Below are 23,587 nucleotides of genomic sequence, written 5' to 3'. Positions count from 1 at the left end.
GACCCAAAACAAACCAAGAAGGAAAGCCAAAAATTCAACAAGAAACCAAAAGAAAATACTCCCAAGCAAGAACACAAAGCACTCTAGAAGTGTCACAGCTAGGAAAAACAAATCCCAATCAAAGACAAACTGAAATCAATCAAATTGAAAGCCAAAAGTGAAAAGAGGAAGGGCAATGTCATCAAGCTAGGGTTGTAGTACAATGGCTTAATCAAGGTCAATGGTCTACAAAGGTCACAACCTGACCCTAGAGGAAGAAAGGTCTAAACAAGATCAAATGAGGTTGATATAAAGCAATTAAAACACACTCAAAATAAATTTCCTAGATGACAACTACACAACCGGTCACAACACCACCAAACGTGACCAAGAAAACAAGAGAGAGAATAGGTAAGTTAAAAACAAGAAACCAAACCACACAAAGGCAAGAAAAGACCAAAGTGGAATATCAAAGAGATCTAAGCAGTTACCAAAAGCGGCCAAATAGATCTAAAACAAAGATCTAGAGATGAGAACACTAGTCCTCAACCAAAGCACACAAAGAATTCCTCAAGAGGAACCTTGAAGAACACGAGCAATGGATGATCTCAACCAATAAATAAGAAATGGCTTAGATCCGATAGATATTAGCAACTATCAACAAAAAAAACAAATAGATCCAACAAATAGTAGAAATTTTAAAAGAAAAACATTGGAAAAATCAAGCAAATAATTTGAAAGAAACCTAAAAATTGTGAAAAAGGGATAGAAAACAGGATGATTTTTCAATCAACCATATCTTCCTCATACAGACTACGTTTTAGGTGGTATTTTTTTTTTTGAGGTAAATATAAAGAGGATTATAGATCTGTAGTTATTTTGAATGAATTATGTATGTAAATAATAGAAACGAACAAACAAAATCGCCATGCGCGAGGGTGGAAGAAACACAAACTCCCCAATTTTCAATTGGCCATAACTTTGTCATACAGAGTCCGTTTTCAATGATTTTTTTGTTTTGGGGTATGAGAGGAATATAGATATGTGGTTATTTTTACTGAATTTTGTATAGAAAAGAAAAAAAATGAACCAAAAAAAAGCCGCACGTGAGGGCGAAAGAAAAATAAACTACCCAATTTTCAATTGGCCATTACTTCCTCATATAGAGTCCGTTTTCAGTGATTTTTTTTTTTTTTGGGCGTAGAAATATGAGAGGAATATAGATCTATGGTTATTTCAATCAAATTATATACAAAAATTCTAGAATTCAATTTTAATTCCTAGATCTATTCTTCTCTCATACAAAAAAATAAATATAAAACTCCAGATTTAATATCAACTCAGATATGAAGCAAGTAAAATCAATGGAGATAAAAATGAATCCAAAAAACTAGAGAGAAATCAATGGGAACAAGAGAAAACCAAAAAACATGAAGAAGAAGAGGAGATCTCAAACTAAGAGGGAAACCTAAAAATTCTCTCATTAAAAGCACCAATTCAGTGTCCCTGCACACAAACACAACTAAACAAGGACAACAATACTGACCCTTGTGTTCGATCTATGGGTAGCCATATGATTGATCTCATTGAAAGCACCAATTCTGTTGCTTTTAATTATGCAAGGAGATATTTCTCTATGATCTCATGCCTGATTGAGATCACTAGACAACAAAATATAATGGCTAATACAATTTAATAGTGACCCGCAATCCAAATGGTCATGCATGCAACAAGCAGTCAGATCTATGCTATAAAGATAACAGATCACACCTAGAATCCTCGCATGTTGGGGTAGGGTTTTGAGGTTGATGAATATCTTGTGCTCCACTCAAGTGATCCAACACGTCTGCACCAAATCTATATCTCTGTGCACAAAGACAACTAAACAAGGACAACAAATGATCTTCCTCAAAAGATCGTCAGATCAAAAGCAATAGATATGATGATATAACATACATAACACAAATTCATGTAAGGAAGGGAACATATATTTTTATTAACCATATAAATAAAAGTACATCAAATGTATACCTTCAACTACTAATATCCTCTCCTCCAATTTGCAGTATGGTCTCCTCTCCCAAGACAACAGAGAACTCACGCTATATTTTGGATCCTCTCCCCTTTACCCCCTTTCCTCTTGGTGAGATTATATAGGCTCATTCTATCCTCCAGGAGAATGTATCTAGACACCTAGGGGCTTGAGAAGTTAGGAAACTTCTACAATAATGGACCCCTAGCCAACTCATACACAAGTGGGTCAAGTTGATATTCTTTGGAATGACAAACTCTAGAAACCTTTTTTTCACAATTATGAGCTTTTTCTTAATTATCTCAATTATGAAATAATTATTATCTCATAATTATAATATTTTGGAAAAATAATTATGAGAAATTTCTCAATTATGTAATTTCACCCTTTTAACATGGGATAAATCTCACATAAGTAAAATAAAAGGTGAAAAGGGATGCATTTAAGCCAAACAACTGAGGTAAGTTGATATTGGGTTTCTCTCACTATAATGGAGTGGAAAATAGGGTTATAACAAATGCCCCCTAATGCATGAGGTCAGAAGAGAAACTGATGGCCGAAATGCATTACAATAATACTCAATGCTCAAAATGGGAGGAAGGAGCCAAGACTACGAAGTTGGATCAGAGGAACTCAAGTGCTGAAGTCTCATATGTGCTTGATAACATCCTCAAGGTAGGCATACCCATGCTCATTCATAAAAAGATATGGAACATGGCCACCAAAAAATACACAACGGATCCATGACATGAAATGTTAGATCATGGCCATGAAGACATACACAGTGGATCCATGTGACTCAACATGTAGAGCATAACCACGAACAAATACAATGTGGATCTATGTCACAGTATAAATTAGTAGGACTATGGACACATGACATACAAAGAAGTTTGTCAAGGTAGCCCTCAAAGTACATGAATGATACATAACTCCAATGCAACCTGAAAAGGATGCCATATAAGAGTGAGATGTCCCTAACCCAGGGTCTTCGACATATCCCCGATGGTATGAATATACACCATGAAAATAGATGAGCTGAAGTCGAACATGGTAGAAACTGTCTGATTACTAGCCAATGAGGTAAACCAGTAGCAAACGTGAGGGAATCAACCAATGAGGAAAATGGAACCCAAGGTACCTAGTACAGTCCACTAAGTGTGAATATATGAGATGATTTTGAACAGTAGTGAACTCGATCAATCAGGAGCCAATGATGTAAACTCACTGCCAATCACAAGGAAGCCTGCGACTGAGGTGCACAAGCTCCAAGGTACTACCATTTCCTAGATCAATCTCCTGGATAATGAGCTGAATTCAACATGAGAATATCTGTCGAAGGAGGGCCTTGATATATCTCCCATCAATTGACACAGAACATACCAGGATGATGTGATAAATGGATGAATTTCTGAGATGAAGTACAACTGACACAGGGATGGTCAACTAAAAAAGGTCAATAGGCTACTGCATATTGTCGACACAGGCTGAGACTTCCCTTGAACACATAGCAGCATGACACAAGAGTGACTTGACAGCATGACTAATGAGCACCAAGTGATATCATGCAATGATTGCAGAGGCATCGAAGTACGCTCCATATGACTAGAAGAGTAACCAACTAGAGGAGGAAAGAGACTCATATGGATGGTATGGGTCCTAGGCAAGCTAAAACCCTACTGTGAGATAATGAAACTGACATGTGCCATGTTCAAGGGCGACACAACTGATGCTACCATTTCAATGACTAATGGAAATAAATATTCCCTCCCTTCTCTTTTTATAAGTTACTTTTTCGTAATGTTGTCCCCCAAGCCCAAAAAGGAGATAAAATTATACAAGGGGGAACCTCCTAGCCAAAGTAGACCAGGGTTTTCCTTTTTTGTAACTAGTCTATCCCAGTCCAGAAAAGGGTTAAACTTATACTGGGTAGCCGACACTTCAGGTAATTTAACGAGCATGAAGTAGACAAGTTCACTTAGAAATATTTTCTAAATTAAGGAGTCTGAAAAGAGCTTAAAGAAAACTCCTCTTGGAGTAACGAGTGGTATAGAGGGTAGCAGTTGGTTCCAATAATCTTGGAACTGATAATGACATAATGCAGACAAGAGGCTAGCTAATAGGACCACTCATCACAACAGTTCCTCCAGGAAAGGGTAAACACCAAGTGAAAGCAGGTAATAGGCCAAGCAGATGATGATAATGGAAGAAGCCAAGGCTCATCATGCAAAGGTAGGCTGATAGAAGAGTGGAAATAACAAGGGATAAAAATGGTGTAATCCTCTTGGCGTAAAGCCAGAAATGAGATGAAGAAGAGACCATGTGGCTCAGATTCTAGGTCATGGAAGGTCATATGGAGGAATTCCAAGAAGAGAATAAAAAATTACTGCATGGACACCAAATCAGCAAAGAGGTGCCAACTAGGGTATCCATGAGTGGGTAAGTTCTACTGCCAAGCTACGACATGCATAAAGGAAGTGGAGAAATTTGCAACTTGATGGGCTCAGACCTAAAGCATAAATATGGCACTGACGGTCACTAATGCATCGGTGATGGTGATATATGACCTACCCCTATATGCCAATAAGAGGAACACACCTAAAGTCCAATGGATTTTGTAATAGAAAGGACACCTTATCCTGGAAAAACCATCTAGAAAGACTAGACCCATGATTAAATCACACAATGAAAGAAATAAACATGGAAGAGGTAAAAATAAGATCATGTGTTTTTTTATTTTGAAATTTATAATTTTTTGGATTTTTTCTGCATAAATAAGGCATGATAAATACTCACATCACACACCAAACAAAAAAGAGACAAATGATCATACTCCTATGTATAATGGATGTGTATGGTTTAAAATTTTTAAATGTGAGAAATGCCAATCTAACACATAATTAGCCAATTAATCGGCCAATTGGTTCTGGTCTCGAGGAATATGGACATACTCAATATAATAAAATGAATGCTCCAAGAGACACACCCGCAAAAAGTAATGAAGGAGGGTTGGGTTCCTTACAGCATACAAACGGTTGAGCTACCACACTATGAGCTAAGGGTCAATTTGAACAACTAAGTGATGTATACCAAGATGACTAGCCTCAGTTAAGAGCTTGATGGCAACACTATATTCGGCCACGTTGTTTGTGACAGGGTGAAGACAAACACCTCCTGAAATTACAAGCTCATCGGTTGGGGAAAGGAGAACCCAAGTGACGGAAGTAGCATTTCGAGTGTAATGACTTGCACCATCTGTGAAGCCTCTATAAGGTAGTGAGGGTGTTGACATATTTGCACCAAATAAAAAACACACGAATTACACATAGAACCTAGGAAACTAATGATAAGTAAAATAAAACTCATCACATGCACACCTATATACACTATGTACAAGTAACCATGCAGACAGACTAAGGATAGTAACATTTGAGGTATAGCCCATTATGTGGCTTCGACAGTGGATTCCCTTTATAAGAAATTAACTCATAGGCTCCCTCCTTGAGAACACGTTTAACAATGTAGGGACCATGCCACAATGGTTCGAGTTTACTAGCACCTAACGTATCATGGTATAGGTAATAAACCAAAACAAGATCACCATCAGAGAAGACACGTGGTCGAACATATTTATCGTATTGGGACTTTACTATCTTCTTATGAATTTCATTATTGACCAGGGAGAGAAGGCGTGTTTCATCAAGTTGGTTAAGTTGTACTAGGTGTGCTTCTTACTAGATCCGTTATGGGTACAATACTAATTATGGGGTCATTAGTTAGTTTCACCAAATCTGGTAAATCGAGAGAAGATAAAAAAGGATTTTGAAGCTGACTAAATGGGTCATAGGTGAGAGAAGCCGCTGAGAAACCATGTTGTCCCCCCATATAAGGAGTGGACTGATGCACCTGCTGGTGAAGAAAGGGTTTGCCTCGGCATAAGACTGCTGCGGGCCAACATGACTGGTATAGGAGGGAAGGGGAATAATAGGAGCTCCAAGATTTCATATAAGTTTCTCCTATATAGAATCTCCTTTTCCAACATGGAACCTATTATCTCTATCCAACTGTGAATACTAATACTAATAATAAGAGGGAAGGGGAATAATATGAGCTCCTAGGTATAAGAGGATTCCATGTGAATTATATTGCTCCTACTAACTCCTAACATGTGATTGGATCACAGAGCAATAGTAGAAAGTATTATGCATAATTAAAGGTAAATTAAATGTTCCTTACAAATAGTGAGCCTCCAACGCAAGCATTACATATCAAGGCTCATTGTGCAAAAGTAGGCTGATAAAATATGGCAATCACAAGGGATAAAGTGGTGGAATCCTCCATGGTTAAATCCAGAAATGGTACGAAGAATAGAACTCGTGGCTCAGATTCTAGGTCATGGCATGTTAGAAGGAGGGATTCTGAAAAGGAGTAAAATTATTGCATGGACACCAAATCGGAAAAAAGGTGCTAACTAGGGCATCCATGAGAAGGTAAGCTCTACCACCATAATGGAAAGTGGTTAAAGTCAAAACTTGACGAGGTTGGACCTAAGGAAAAATGATGGCATTGACGGTCAATAATTTGTCGGTGATGGTGATATATGACCTACCCCTATATGCTAGTAAGAATAAACATACCTACGGCCCAATGGATGTCGCAATCTATAAAGTTCTCAAAATAATTATATATATTTGTAATAGGAGGATAATGTTCCCTTGCTTACATGAATTTGTGTTCGTTATGTTATATGATCATATCTATTGCTTTTGATATTGATGATCTTCCGAGGAAGATCAACTGTTGTCCTTGTTTAGTTGTGTTTGTGTGTAGGGATAGAGATCTATTACAGACATGTTGGATCGCTCGAGTGGAGCGCAAGATCTACATCAAACTATTGCTATTTTTCCTCAGTTGTTTGGCTTGAATGCATCCCTTTTCAACTTTTCTTTTACTTATGTGAGATTTATCCCATGATAAATGGGTGAAATTACATAATTGAGGAATTTCTCATCATTATTTTTCCTTTGCAATAGATACGATCATATAAATGCATATGCACTCTGCTCGAGAGATCTATAACTCATATATAGCTTCGTAGTCTTGGCTTCTTCCTCCCATAGCCAGATTACAATGTTATGGGCACATACTTGACCCACGTGTGTATGAGTTGGTTAGGGGTCCATTATTGTAGAAGTTTCCTAACTTCTTAAGCCCCTAGGTGTCTAGATACATTCTCCTAGAGGATGGAATGAGCCTTTAAAATCTCACTAAGAGGGAAGGAGAGAGAGGATCCAAACTTCCTTGGGAGAGGATACCATACTGCAAGTTGGAGGAGAGGATCTTATTTGTTGAAGGTATACACTTGATGTACTTTCATTATATGGTTAATAAAAATATATGTTCCCTTACATGAATTTGTGTTCAGTATATTATATGATCATATCTATTGCTTTTAATCTGATGATCTTCCAAGGAAGATCAACTGTTGTCCTTGTTTTTATAATGAATTTTTTAAAGGCAACCATGGTTTGTGGTCACTGAGTGGCTGCTACGTGTAGGTTTTAACCCTATACAGGAATTACCTGCATACGAATTATAAAACACAGAAAACAAACAATGCGAGAGCATAACACATAAAACACATATACACAGAGATTTTCCCCTGGATCCCAAAACTGGGACTGCCAGCTTGATTTTTCATTATGTTCCTTTCAATGTTACAATACATATTTATACATGTCGAAGCATCCAACACCATGGACCAAAAACCATCGCGTCCAAAACCCTGTGCGAAAAATCATTCACAAAACCATAGGTAGCTCCGCCCAACCTAATATAGCGTCCAAAAAGAAAATTTCCCGGGGCACTGCCCCGGATCCCATAGAGTGGGGTTACCTGCACCCCTTAAACCCCTTGTGACTCCCCCTGCTACATAATCAGTGCAACGAAGGCGGCGCTTCGCCCCACCTCTAACACCATGATTAACTATGTGGGCTAGTCGTGGAAAGAATATAACACAACCCAACATTCTCCCACTTGTTGTTTTATTTCCATAGGGGGCCACAAGAGAGATTAGTCATTTATCTAGCCCTACATCGCCCATTGTTTCTCTACATGAAGAGAACTTCTCAGAGCTCACATATTTTGTCAATGCATTTGCAGTATTCTTCAAATTGTCCACTTTTACCAGCAACACCTTTTTGTCTTCTATCATATCCCTCACAAGGTGATACTGAACATCAATGTGCTTTGTCTTTGAATGATATTCAGGGTTCTTTGCCAAGAAAATTGCACTTTTGCTATCACAATCTATCCTTATAGCTCCATGTACTAACCCTATACTTGAACACAATCTCTACAACCAAATTGCTTCCTTGCTTACATGAGTGGCTGCCATGTATTCTGCCTCTGTAGTTGATAGTGCCACTACAGATTGTTTCTTACTCATCCAACTGACTGCACCTCCAAATAGGTTAAACACATACCCACTTGCAGGTATTCCTTGATCTAGATCTCCAACCCAGTATGCATCAACAAAGCCATGAATATCCAACACTCTATCCAATCCTGGTCTTCCTTGGTAGCACAAACCATAATCACTAGTGCCACACACATACTTGAAAACCTACTTTACTGCTGTCTAGTGCTCCTTCCCTAGTTTTGACATAAACATGCTCAATACTTCCACTGCATGTGCAATGTCTAGTCTAGTACATACCATTGCATACATCAGGCTACCGACTGCACTTCCATATGGAACATGGGACATGTCCTCTTCCTCTTCTTGTATCTTGGGACATTGTTCAACAGATAACCTCACACCTACAGGAATAGGAACCTTCACTGGTTTACTATCCTGCATATTAAACCTCTGTAGTATTGTCTTGACATACTTCCTCCGGTTTAACCAGAGCTTCCTTTTTTGCCAGTCTCTTTTAACTTCCATGCCCAAAAATAGTTTGCAGCACCAAGATCTTTCATGTCGAATTTGGAGGAAAATTGGGTCTTCAAATCATGGATAATTTCTTTATCATTTCCCACTAGGAACATATCATCCACATACAAGACTAGATAAATAACACGGTCACCAATTAATTTAAAATACACACAATGATCTGCTTTGCTTCTGGTGAAGCCAAGTCCCCGTATAAATTAATCAAATTTTTTATACCACATCCTTGGAGTTTACCCATATAGAGACTTCTTTAACTTGCATACCATTTCTTTCTTACCCTTCACCGCAAAAATTTCAGGTTGCTTCATGTAGATCTCCTCTTCCAGATCTCCGTGAAGAAATGTTGTCTTCCAATCCATCTGTTCTACCTCAAAATCAAAAGCAACAACAACAGATAAAAGTAATCTAATAGAAGCTACATTGGCAACAGGAGAAAAAATATCACCAAAATCAATTCCTAGCACCTGGGAATAACCTTTTGCTACCAACTGAGCTTTGTATTTCTCCACCTTTCCTACTGCATTTGTCTTCTTCTTGAACACCCATTTGCTTCCAATTGGTTTCCTTCCAGCCGGCAACTCCACCAGATCCCAAGCCTCATTTTTGTGGAAAGATGCCATTTCATACCCATGGCCTCTTTCCAGAGTTTGCCATCCTCTGAATCTACTACTTCCTTCACAGTTCTGGGATCATCATCAGTAACAGATAAATAAAAATTTGAATAGAAAGCAAATGGACTACCTTTCTAGCTACCTTCTTTCTCGAACTAATCTTCTCACACCCGGAGTTTGTGGCTCTTCATCTTCTGATTCCTCCTTTGCTGTAGAGTCTGATTCTGCCTCCTTAAGCTCAAACTCTATCTTCTCAGGTTCCTTTGGTTGGACTTCATGTTTAATAACATCTTTTACCTCTCTGAACACCACATCTCGGCTGTACACAACCTTCCTTGTTACTGGGTTCCAAAGCTTATAACCCTTTAAACCCTCCTTATACCCAATAGGATGCACTTTTCAGATTTACTATCCGACTTGGTTCTTTTCTCCTTTGGAACATGTACATATGCATCACATCCAAATACCTTCAGATGTGAAAGAGAGGGTTTCTTACCAGTCCATACCTCTTGTGGGGTCTTATCCTCCAATGCTGATGAAGGTGATTTGTTGATCAGGTAACATGCTGTCTACACTGCCTTTGCCCAAAATTTCTGTCCTAACCAGGCACTGTTGAGCATTCTTCTTGCCCTTTCCATCAACGTCTTGTTCATTCTTTCTACAACTCCATTTTGCCGAGGTGTATATGGAGTAGTCTTCTGCCATGCTATACCACACTTCTTAAGGAATTCTTCAAATTCCTTACTGCAAAACTCTCCACTATTATCTGTCCTCAACACTTTTATCTTCTTCTTTGTTTGGTTTTCCACCAGAGTCTTAAATTCTTTAAACCTGTCAAAGACTTCAGATTTCTTCTTAAGGAAATATATCCATGTATTCCTTGAGAAGTCATCTATAAATGATACATAGTACACAAACTTACCCAGTGATGGAACCTTCACAGGTCCAAACAAATCACTATGCACAAGCTCTAATATTTGTTTCACCCTCTTACCATCAGAGGGGAAACTCACCTGATTCTTCTTCCCATATACACAATTTTCACATAAATCAAAATCTAGAGAGCTATTACTCATACTTTCTGCCATACCTTTACTATGAAGTATTCGAAGGCCCTTCTCTCTAATATGTCCAAGCCTTTGATGCCACAACATGGTCTTCTCTCCAAATACCACTAGATTTTCTGCTCCACTTTCAGGAACATTGGCACTGTTGCACCCATTAACAACAATGCTACCTTGCAGCTTGTACAGAGTTCCAATCCGAACCTCCCACATCAATACCAATGCTCCCCGAACCATCTTGCAGGTATCCTTCTCGAACACTATTTTTACACCTGCATCATCTAGCTTGCTTATAGAAGTCAAATTTCTGGCCAATGTGAGAATATGAAGAACACCTGGAAGTGTTATAACTCTTCCACCTTGCAACTTCAACTTTACTTTTCCACGACCAATGATTCTTGTTGGGTTGTGTTATATTCTTTACATGACTAACCAGCGTAGTTAATGGGGGGGTTAGAAGGCGGGTGAAGCCCTTCCCTTCGTTGCAATGATTGCATAGCGGGGGGGTCACAGGGTGTTTGAGGGGTGCAGGTAACCCCACTTTATGGGTGGACCCACCTATGGTTTTGTGCATGATTTTCGCACATGTTTTTGGATGCGATGGTTTTTGGTCCATGGCATTGGAAGAAATGGCTTTCGGTCCATGGTACTGGATGATTCGGCATGTATAAATATATATTATAACATTGAAAGGAATATAATGAAAAATCAAGTTGGTAGTCCCAGTTTTGGGATCCAGGGGAAAATCTTTGTGTATATGTGTTTTATGTGTTATGATCTCGCATTTTTTTTTAATGTTTTTTAGAATTTGTATGCAGGTAATTTCTGTACAGGGTTAAAACCTACATTTGGTATCAGAGTTGCTTTGGGGATGCCTTTGTTGCTGATGGGTTTCGCTCGGGCCTATGGTAGACCCTGTTCAGTGGGAGATCTGCAAGATCGATTCTGGTGGTGAAATAAGATGGCGAGCAGTGGAAAGATAGAGATTGAGAAATTTAATGGTCAAAGTTTTGAGTTGTGGAAACTCAAGATGGAGGATCTGTTGGTGGATAAAGATCACTGGATCGCGGTAGATCTGGGTGCTAAACCAACGAGGGTGTCCGATGAAGAATGGAAGAAGTTGGATCGGAAGGCAAAGAGCACAATATGATTGTGTGTCTCAGATTCAGTATTGCTGAATGTACTAGAGGAAGCTACAACGAAGGCTTTGTGGGACAAGTTAGGGACTTTGTACTAATCTAAGTCTTTGGTGAATAAACTGTTCCTATGGAAAAAGCTGTATAACCTGAGGATGAAAGATGGAGACTCGGTGACAAAGCATCTGAACGCATTTAATACTGTGGTAAGTCAGTTAGCATCTGTTGATATTAAAATTTCAGATGAAGATAAGTGCATTAGTTTGTTGTGTTCTCCACCAGATTCGTGGGATAGTCTGGTTATTGCAATAGGTAGCAATGCAACTGCCTTGCAGTTTGATGAAATAGTCTCATCCTTGTTGACAGAGGAGATGAGATGGAAAAATATGGAGAACCATAATGGTGATGCCTTGTCTATACGAGAATGGTCCCAGAACAGAAACAAAAATAAGTCATCGAGTGGGAGATCTAAATCTAGAGGGAGATCAAAATCTCCAGGAAAACCTATAAAGGTGGTGTGCTGGAAATGCGGAAAGGAAGGGCACTACAAAAGGGACTGTAAATATAAAGCTCCTGATAAAGGAAAGGGATCTGATGATTCTCCTTTTGCAGAGGCGAAAACCACCTCAGATGAAGGTGGGGATGTGTACTTGGCTTCTTCAAGTACACATGTAGATCATGAGGCATGGTTGATTGACTCAGGTGCATCCTTTCACTTCACTCCCCATAGGGAGTGGTTCTTCGAGTATGAGAAATATGATGGTGGTGATGTCTTCTTAGGAGATGATAGGAAGGCTAGAATCGTTGGTCACGGAATAGTAAAGTTGAAGTTTCAAGGTGGAAGGGTTAGAACACTTCCGGGTGTTCTGCATATTCCTGCATTGGCCAAAAATCTGATTTCTATAAGCAAGTTCGATGATGCAGGTGTTAAAACATTGTTCAAGAAGGATACGTGCAAGATGGTTCAGGGAGCACTAGTATTGATGCAGGGAGTTCGGATTGGAACTCTATACAAGCTGCAAGGTAGCACGGTTGTTGATGGGTGCAACAGTTTTGTGGTTCCTGAAAGTGGAGCAAAAAATCTAGTGGTCTCTAGAGAGAAGACCATGTTGTGGCATTAAAGGCTTGGACATATTGGAGAGAAAGGCCTTTGAATACTTCATGGTAAAGGTATGGTAGAAGGTATGAGTAATAGCTCTCTGGATTTTGATTTATGTGAAAATTGTGTACATGGGAAGCAGAATCAGGTGAGTTTCCCCTCTGGTGGTAAGAGGGCAAAACATATATTAGAGCTTGTGCATAGTGATGTGTTTGGAACTGTGAAGGTTCCATCACTAGGTAAGTCTGTGTACTATGTATCATTTATAGATGACTTCTCAAGGAATACATGGATATATTTCCTTAAGAAGAAATCAGAAGTCTTTGACAGGATTAAAGAATTCAAGGCTCTGGTGGAAAATCAGACAGAGAAGAAGATAAAGGTGTTGAGGACAGATAACAGTGGAGTGTTTTACAGTAAGGAATTTGAAGAATTCTATAAGTGTGGTATAGCACGGCAAAAGACTACTCCATATACCCCTCAACAAAATGGAGTTCCATAAATAATGAACAAGACGTTGATGGAAAGGGCAAGAAGCATGCTCAGTGGTGCCGGGTTAGGACAAGAATTCTGGGCAGAGGCGGTGGAGACAACATGTTACCTGGTCAACAGATCACCTTCATCAGCATTGGAAAATAAAACTCCACAAGAGGTATGGACTGGTAAGAAACCCTCTCTTTCACATTTGAGGGTATTTGGATGTTATGCATACGTACATGTTCCAAAGGAGAAACAAACCAAGTTGGATAGTAAATTTGAAAAGTGCATCTTTATTGGGTATAAGGATGGTTTAAAGGGTTATAAGCTGCGGAACCTAGTAACAAGGAAGGTTGTGTACAGTTGAGATGTGGTGTTCAGAGAGGTGAAAGATGTTATTAAACATGAAGTCCAACCAAAGGAACCTGAGAAGATAGAGTTTGAGCTAAAGGAGGAAGAATCAGACTCTACAGCAGAGGAGGAATCAGAAGATGAAGAGCCACAATCTCCGTGTGTGAGAAGATCAATTTGAGAAAGAAGGCAGCCAGAAAGCTATATTCCATCTGCTTTCTGTTCAAATTTTTCTTTATCTATTACTGATGATGATGCTAGAACTGTGAAGGAAGCAGTAGATTCAGAGGATGGAAAACTCTGGAAAGATGCCATGGTTGATGAAATGGCATCTTTGCACAAAAAGGAGGCTTGGGATCTGGTGGAGTTGCCAGTTGGAAGGAAACCCATTGGCAACAAATGGGTGTTCAAGAAGAAGACAAATGTAGAAGGAAAGGTGGAGAAATACAAAGCTCGGTTGGTAGCAAAAGGTTATTCCTAGGTGCCAGGAATTGATTTTGGTGATATTTTTTCTCCTGTTGCCAAGGTAACTTCTATTAGATTACTGTTATCTGTTGCTGCTGCTTTTGATTTTGAGGTAGAACAGGTGGATGTGAAGACATCATTTCTTCACGGGGATCTGGAAGAGGAGATCACATGAAGCAACCTGAAGGATTTGTGGTGAAGGGTAAGAAAGAATTGGTATGCAAGTTAAAGAAGTCTTTGTATGGGTTAAAACAGTCACCAAGGATGTGGTATCAGAAATTTGATACATTTATACGGGGACTTGGCTTCACCCAAAGCAAAGCAGGTCACTGTGAGTATTTAAAATTAATTGGTGACCGTGTTATGTATTTGGTCTTGTATGTGGATGATATGTTGTTGGTTGGAAATGACAAAGAAATTATCCAGGATTTGAAGACCCAATTTTCCTCCAAATTCGACATGAAAGATGTTGGTGCTGCAAACTATATTTTAGGCATGGAAATTAAAAGAGATCAGGCAAAGAGGAAGCTATGGTTAAACCAAATGAAGTATGTCAAGACAATATTGCAGAGATTTAATATGCATGATAGTAAACCAGTCAAGGTTCCTATTCCTGTAGGTGTAAAGTTATCTACTAAACAGTGTCCCAAGACACAAGAAGAGGAAGAGGACAATTCCCGTGTTCCATATGCAAGTGCAGTCGGTAGCCTGATGTATGCAATGGTTTGTACTAGACCAAACATTACACATGTAGTGGGAGTATTGAGCAGGTTTATGTCAAAACCAGGAAAGGAGCATTGGAAAATAATGAAGCGGGTTTTCAGGTATTTCCGTGGCACTAGTGATTATGGTTTATGCTACCAAGGAAGACCAGGATTGGACAGAGTGTTGGATATTCATGGCTTTGTTGATGCAGACTGGGCTGGAGATCTAGATTAGAGAAGATCTACAAGTGGGTATGTGTTTAACCTATTTGGAGGTGCAGTCAGTTGGATGAGTAAGAAACAATCTGTAGTGGCACTATCAACTACAGAGGCAGAATACATGGTAGCCACTCATGCAAGCAAGGAAGCAGTTTGGTTGCAAAGATTGTGTTCAAGTATGGGGTTAATACAGGGAGCTATAAGGATAGACTGTGACAGCCAAAGTGCAATTTTCTTGGCAAAGAACCCTGCATATCATTCAAAGACAAAGCACATTGATGTTCAGTATCACTTTGTGAGGGATATGATAGAAGACAGAAAGATGTTGCTGGTAAAGGTGGACACTTTGAAGAATACTGCAGATGCATTGACAAAATCTGTGAACTATGAGAAGTTCTCTTGGTGTAGATAAACAATGGGCATTACAGGGCTGGATAAATGACTAAGCTCTCTTGTGGCCCCCTGTGGAAAGAAAACAACAAGTGGGAGAATGTTGGGTTGTGTTATATTCTTTCCACGACTAGCCCACGTAGTTAACGGGGGTTTAGAGGGGGGGTGGAGCCCCCCCTTCATTGCGCCGATTGCTTAGCTAGGGGGTCATAGGGGGTTTGAGGGGTGCAGGTAACCCCACTTTATGGGGTCTGGGGTAGCGCCCTGGAAAATTTTGGTTTTGGAACCTATGTTAGGTTGGGCGGACCCACCTATGGTTTTGTGCCTGATTTTCGCACATGTTTTTGGATGTGATGGTTTTCGGTCCATGGTATTAGACGCGATGGTTTTCAGTCCATGGTAGTGGATGCTTTGGCATATATAAATATGTATTATAACATTGAAAGGAATATAATGAAAAATCAAGCTGCTAGTCCCGGTTTTTGGATCCAAGGGAAATCTTTGTGTATATGTGTTTTATGTGTTATGCTCTCGCATTTTTTATTTTATGTGTTTTAGAATTCGTATGCAGGTAATTTCTGCATGGGGTTAAAACCTATAATTATGGCCTTCCTATCATCCCCTAAGAATACATCACCACCATCGTATTTCTCATACTCGCAGAACCACTCTCTATGGGGAGTGAAGTGAAAGGATGCACCTGAGTCAATCAACCATGCCTCATGATCTACATGTGTACTTGAAGAAGCCAAGTACACATCCCCACCTTCATCGGAGGTGGTTTTTGCCTCTGTAGAAGGAGCATCATCAAATCTGTTTCCTTTTTCAGGAGCTTTACATTTACAGTGCCTTTTGTAGTGCCCTTCCTTTCCGCATTTCCAGCAAACCACCTTTAAAGGTTTTCCTAGAGATTTAGATCTCCCACTCGATGACTTATTTTTGTTTCTGTTCTAGGACCGTCCTTGTACAGACAAGGCATCACCATTCTCGCTCTCCATATTTTTCCATCTCATCTCCTCTGTCAGCAAGGATGAGACTATTTCATCAAACTGAAAGGCAGTTGCATTGCTACCTATTGCAATAACCAAACTATCCCACGAATCTGGTAGAGAAGACAAAAAACTGATGCACTTATCTTCATTTGAAATTTTAATATCAATAGATAATAACTGACTTACCACAGTATTAAATGCGTTCAGATGCTCTGTCACTGAGTCTCCATCTTTCACCCTTAGGTTATACAAATTTTTCCGTAGGAACAATTTATTCACCAGAGACTTAGTTTGGTACAATGTCCCCAACTTGTCCCAGAAAGCCTTAGCTGTAGCTTCCCCTAATACATTCAACAATACTAAATCTGAGACACACAATCGTATTGTGCTCTTTGCCTTCCAATCTAAAATCTTCCATTCTTCATCAGACACTCCTGTTGGTTTAGTACCCAAATCTACCGCGATCCAATGATCTTTATCCACCAATAGATCCTCCATCTTGAGTTTCCACAACTCAAAAATCTGACCATTAAATTTCTCGATCTCTATCTTTCCACTGCTCGCTATCTTCTTTTACCACTAGAATCGATCTCGCAGATCTCCCACTGAACAGGGTCTACCACAGGCCCGAGCGAAACCCCTCAGCAACAAAGGCGTTCCCTTGAAGCCAAAATAACTCTAATAACAAATGTAGGTTTTAACCCTGTACAGAAATTACCTGCATACGAATTCTAAAACACAGAAAATAAACAATGCGAGAGCATAACACATAAAACACATATACACAGATATTTTCCCCTGGATCCTAAAACCGGGACTACTAGCTTGATTTTTCATTATGTTCCTTTCAATGTTACAATACATATTTATACAAGCTGAAGCATCCAACACCATGGACCGAAAACCATCGCGTCCAAAGCCATGGATTGAAAACCATCGCGTCCAAAACCATGTGCAAAAAATCATGCGCAAAACTATAGGTAGGTATGGCCAACCTAATATAGTGTCCAAAAACAAAATTTTCCGGGGCGCTACCCCGGACCCCATAGAGTGGGGTTACCTGCACCCCTCAAACCCCCTGTGACTCCCCCTGCTACGTAATCGGTGCAACGAAGGGGGCGCTCCACCCCCCCCTCTACCCCCCCGGTTAACTATGTGGGCTAGTCGTGGAAACAATATAACACAACCCAACACTATGTCCATGGGTAGTAATCCACACAGATCCATCAAAGGCGGCCTAATATATCGGGCCTAACCCTAAGAGCATCGAGTATATTTGACCTCTTGACCTCCTAATAGGCAAATTACTTAGCAACGACGACTCGACCAATTGAGCTATCCCTTGGGGATGGAAAAATCTAGAAACCTTTTCCACATTATGAGAATTTTCTCAATTATCTCAATTATGAAATAAATATTATCTCAAAATTATAATATTTTTGCAAAATAATTATGAGAAATAGCTAAATTATGTAATTTCACCCTTTTATCATGGGATAAATCTCACATAAGTCAAAGAAAAGGTGAAAATGGATGCAATTAAGCCAAACAACTGAGGTAAGTTGATATTGGGTTTATCTCACTATAATGGAGTGGAAAATAGGGTTATAACATTGATTCACCACCCACCCTCCCCCCTCTCAATATTGTTAAGATTCCAATAGAAAGGTATATATGATTGATCAATAATATCTTTTGGTTTATGTAGTGCACAAACTACACTAAATTTTTTATGAATGATGTATTGTGTTCTTTCCTAGATTCATTTTTGATAATGTGTACTTAGATTATATATTAGTTTATAGCTGTAACTAGAAAGAGCATATCTCACATCTCATGAAGGTGTTAGATTCTCTAAAATAGCATCAACTATTGGCTAACCTTAAAAATATTATTTTTATCAATAACTATTAGTGTATTTGAGGTATGTGATTGGTGGAGGGGATCTCAAGATAGATCCCATGAATATGGAGGCCATCCTCGAATGGCTAGTTCCTACTAACGTCATTAAAGTTAGGAGCTTTATTGGAATATCATAATACGTATAGAAGCTTATAACATCCTTTTCTATTGTAGTTTTACTACTTCATGGCATAAAAGCTAACGTTAAGAGTGTTGGAAATAATACTGAGAGGGGGGGGGGGGTGAATCAGTATTATCAAGTTCTTTTAACAAATCTTCCTTATTTATACTTTGAATTATTTTTGCATATCAGTACCATAAAATAATGAGCATGAACAAGAAAGACAGATAGTCACACCAAAGAACACCAGATATAAGGTGGAAATCCAATGTGGGTGAAAACCACCTGCTGCAATATGTCTCTATCTTCTTTCAAATTAGAAACTCTTTTTACATTGATTTTGTATTGGTGCAGTCCTTTACCAGTACACAGGCTACAACCTGCAGAGAGTTGCAACTCTCTCTTGTTTTCCAGTCTCTCCTGGAAGGGAGCTACAACCCCCTACTTCTTTTCTTACAAGGATCACTTTTCATAAATTTTCAAACTGGATCCATAAACATCAAATGATCATCAAGTACATGTAAATTACACAGTCAACTGCAGTAACCAGATCAACAGTAACCGAACTAAACCCAGAACACCTTATCAACAGAAAAATTCAGTCAATAGAAGATCTTAAGACAGATACGCAATTTTTCTTTCTCTGGCCAGCGTCGCTACGCACTTCACCTTCTGCTTCCCTGCATATACCCGCAGAGAGCCTTCTGCTGCACCGCGTACCCACGCACTTCTTCTTCAATTGTGCTGCGTACTGTTACTGCAGGTATGCACCCAGAGACACTATCGCGCCGTGTACTGCTACTGAAACCACGCACTCAAAGATACTATCGCGCCGCGTACTTTTACTGTGCGTACGCACCTGAAACTCTGTCGCGCTGCGTACCCACGCAGTTCTCCTTCTTCTGATCTGCGTACCCATGCAGTTCTTCTTCTTCTGCTCTGCGTACACACGCGGCTCTCCTGTTTCTGCTCTGCGTACCCACACACTTGCACCGTTAATCACCTGCGTACTTCTGATTAGGGCCGAATTGGTAGTTCACCAGTGTGCTACAGTTAGTCGGATGCCCAGATCTGATCATGCGCTCAAGAGATCACCCTTCACAGATTCGCTTTTAAACTTCACTTTCATATAGATCAAGCTTTTAAAACAATAACCCAATATTTCAGATCTTAAGATATTCAATTTGCAAAAGATACTTAGCCAAGTGATCTCCTTTTCTTTATATAGGCAAGCTCCTCCTAAAATCAGGATCAATACCATAGATAACCAATACCAGGGGCCCAAAAACATGGGGCTCAATAATAATAATAATATAAAACAATACCACGGGCCAAAACCATAGAATCAAGAGCGGCGGGCTAAATACCGCGGGCCAAACATAGGAAACCCCATGTGAACGCGCTTCTCTGCCTTGAAGAAAGTGAAACTAGGGGTACGCACCCTCTAAATGGGTGACCTGCGTGAGTGGCCGCAGTTCCTTCACGGTGTACCTGCATGTACGCATTTTCTGAACTATTCTCCTGCGTACTTCTTAATTTTCAACATTTTGAGATCTCTCCACTTGAGGGTGTTGCTATCAAGTACAACATCTGAAGCATAGAGCCATACCAGAATCATAATGCCAACAATCTCCCCCTTTGGACTTGATGGCAACCTTAAAATCTTCAGCTTCATTCTCCCCCTTTGACATCAAGGGCAAAGGGTTATGCTCCCCCTAAGAACATGCTCCCCCTGAATATGAACCAGATCTGCAAAGAAGAACCATAATCCACCAAACACCATAAATGACCATGAAAGAGATAGAGACATATTGCAGCCAGAATCCATTATCTCCTTCTGTACCTCCTCCATAATGCCAACAATGCATTATATGCTCCCCCTGAACCTGTGCCATTCAATCTTCAACCAATCCGCAACCCAGCACATGTACGCATATACCCCATAAGAACCATGCGTACAACCATCAATCAGAAGAGTTTCAACAATAAGATGATGCATCAACAACCCCCAGCTTTTGCCTGAGGTATTCAAAAGTCTCCCTGGGCAATGGTTTGGTGAGTATATCAGCAACTTGTTCCTTAGAAGGAACATACTCCAACTTGACCTTCTGTTCAAGCACTTGTTCCCAGAGAAAATGATATTTGATTGGTATGTGCTTGGTTTTTGAATGCATGACAGGATTCTTTGAGATGCTGATTGCACTTGTGTTATCACATAAGATGGGGATAGGTGGTGTACAAGTGATTTGAAAATCCTGCAAAGTCTACATCATCCAAAGGAGTTGAGTGCAGTAAGATGCAGCAACAACATATTCCGCTTTGGCTGTAGACAAGGCAATCGAACTCTGTTTCTTGCTGAACCAAGATACTAGTCTGGAACCCATAAAGAACGCACCACCACTTGTGCTTTTCCTGTCATCCACGCTTCCGGCCCAATCTGCATCTGTATAAGCATGAAGTGTGAGATCTGTATCTCTAGGATACCATAAGCCATAATTTTGAGTCCCTTGAAGATATTTGAAAATTCTCTTCACTGCCTGAAGATGAGTCTCCTTCGGATTTGCCTGAAATCTTCCAACTATTCCAACTGCATGCATGATGTCCGGTCGGGTACCTGTCAGATAAAGTAAACTTCCAATCATAGATCTGTAGGTTGGTTGATGCACTGCTGCAGATTCATCGTTTGCACTGAGGCTACATCCTGTGACCATGGGTGTACATACTGGTTTTGCATCTTCCATGCCATATTTCTTCAAAATCTGTTTGAGATATTTGGTTTGAGACAAAAAGATCCCTCCTTCTTTTTGTTGGATTTGCAAACCAAGAAAATATGTCAGTTCTCCCAGCAAGGACATTTCGAATTCTTTCTGCATCACCAAGACAAAGCTTTGACTCATAGCTTCTTCATTGCTGCCAAAGATAATGTCATCTACATACACAACAAGTATTAGCAATTTGTCATTTTCAACTTTTATATAAAGATTGCTATCTGCTGCCCCTTTTGAAAAGCCTTGTTGATGAAGATATTTGTCCAAACGATAGTACCAAGCCCTTGGAGCTTGTTTGAGACCATAGAGAGCCTTTTTCAATCTGCATACAAGATTTGGATCATTTCCAAGAATGAACCCATCTGGCTGCTCAATGTATACTTCTTCTTCCAAGTCTCCATTCAGAAAGGCTGATTTCACGTCCATCTGAAATACTTTGAAGTTTTGAAAGCTTGAGAGAGCAAGGAACATTCGGATGGCCTCAAGTCTTGCAACAGGAGCAAAGGTTTCTTCAAAATCTATTCCTTCTTGCTGCGCATACCCTTTACAAACAAGTCTGGCCTTGTTTCTAATTACTTCTCCATTTTCATTCAATTTATTTTTGAAGACCCATTTTGTCCCTATAACATTCTTATCTTTTGGTCTACGAACCAACTCCCAAGTGTTATTCTTTTCGATCTGCTCAAGTTCTTCATCCATTGCTTTGACCCAACATTCATCTTTGCATGCCTCTTTCACATTTTGTGGTTCAGTGGAAGAGAGTAATGCCAAATAGCTTGAAGCTTCTGCAATTGTTCTTCTTTTTTGTACACCTGCTTCTTTCTGCCCCACAATCTGAGATTCTGGATGATTCTTCTGAACATATTTGGATGGAGTCTTCTCTTCTATTCTTGTCTACTCCTCTGGTTCTTCTTGAGGTTCTTCTTCTTCATCATTCTGTCTTTGAGGGTAGCCTTCATCTTCTTCGATGTCTTCATGATGTACTTGCTTAGGAATGTATCCCTTCTCATCAACCACTACATCAATTCTGTCAACAATTCTGCCAAGTCTTTTATTGTAGCACTTGTATGCTTTGCTATGTGGAGAATAACCAAGAAGAATGCCTTCATCTGCTCTAGGTTGAAGTTTGCCAAGTTGCTCATCAGTATTCTTAATATAACATTTGCTCCCAAAGATTTTGAAGTGCTTTACCGAAGGAGTCTCACCACACCAGAGCTCATGAGGGGTTTGAGTGCTGTTCACCCGGACATTTGTTTTGTTGAGAATAACAACCGCTGCATGTGCAGCTTCACCCCAGAAAGTTGCGGGAGTTCCCGACTCATCAAGCATAGCACGAGCCATTTGTTGGACTGTTCTGTTCATTCTTTCCACAACTCCATTTTGCTGAGGAGTTCTAGCTGTAGAGAATTCTCTTCTTATCCCATGTTCTTCACAGAAATCGAAAAATTCATTTGAGGTAAACTCCCCACCTCTATCAGATTTGAGGCACTTGATTTTGTGTCCTGATTCATTTTCAACCAAGGCTTTGAAGGATTTGAATTTTTCGAATGCTTCATCTTTGTTCTTCATAAGTCCTAACCAGACAAACCTGGAGAAATCGTTAATGAATAATATCAAGTATTCTTCTCCTCGAGGTGTCCTTTTACTGAATGGACCACATGTATCTGTATGAACTAGCTCAAGAGGCATGCTAGCTGATCCTTCCTTCTCTAGAAAGTTAGTTCTGGTTTGCTTTCCAAACTGACATGATTTGCATATGGTGTTGTCTGGAATTTTGATATCTGGAAGATCGCGAACTGCCTGATATTTGCATGCTTTCCTTATTTGTGAAAAGCTTAGATGCCCCAACTTCCGGTGCCATAACCAGTGCTCATCATCCTTGCTCAGATAGCATTGTTGTTGTCCTTCTTCAAATATGTATAGATTATTTGGAGTTCTTTTACCTTTGATCAATGTTTTACCTGTATCAAGGTCACGAACAAGACATCCATTTGATCTGAATATCACCTCGGTTCTTTGATCACACATCTGGCTGACACTTAGAAGATTATGCTTCAATCCATCAACATACAAAACATTTCCAGCCTTGACCATTTCTTTTAACTGAGCAATGCCTTTTCCTTTTATAGTTGCGGGAGTATCATTTCCAAAAGAAACCTTCTTTCCTTTTTCTAGAGCAGAATATGACTCAAGTTTTTCTTTATCACCTGTCATATGCTTCGAACATCCACTGTCAATGTACCATAGATTTTCCTGTCCTTCTGCATAAAATGCTATCCCACATCTTTCTGTTAGTGGTTCCTTTATTCTCCATGTTTTGGT

Source organism: Pinus tabuliformis, chromosome 3_1 (assembly GCF_031772625.1).
Source record: "Pinus tabuliformis cultivar Carrire ecotype Pingquan chromosome 3_1, CPIR1, whole genome shotgun sequence".
NCBI lineage: Eukaryota > Viridiplantae > Streptophyta > Pinopsida > Pinales > Pinaceae > Pinus > Pinus tabuliformis.
Note: the sequence above shows the minus strand (reverse complement) of the source record.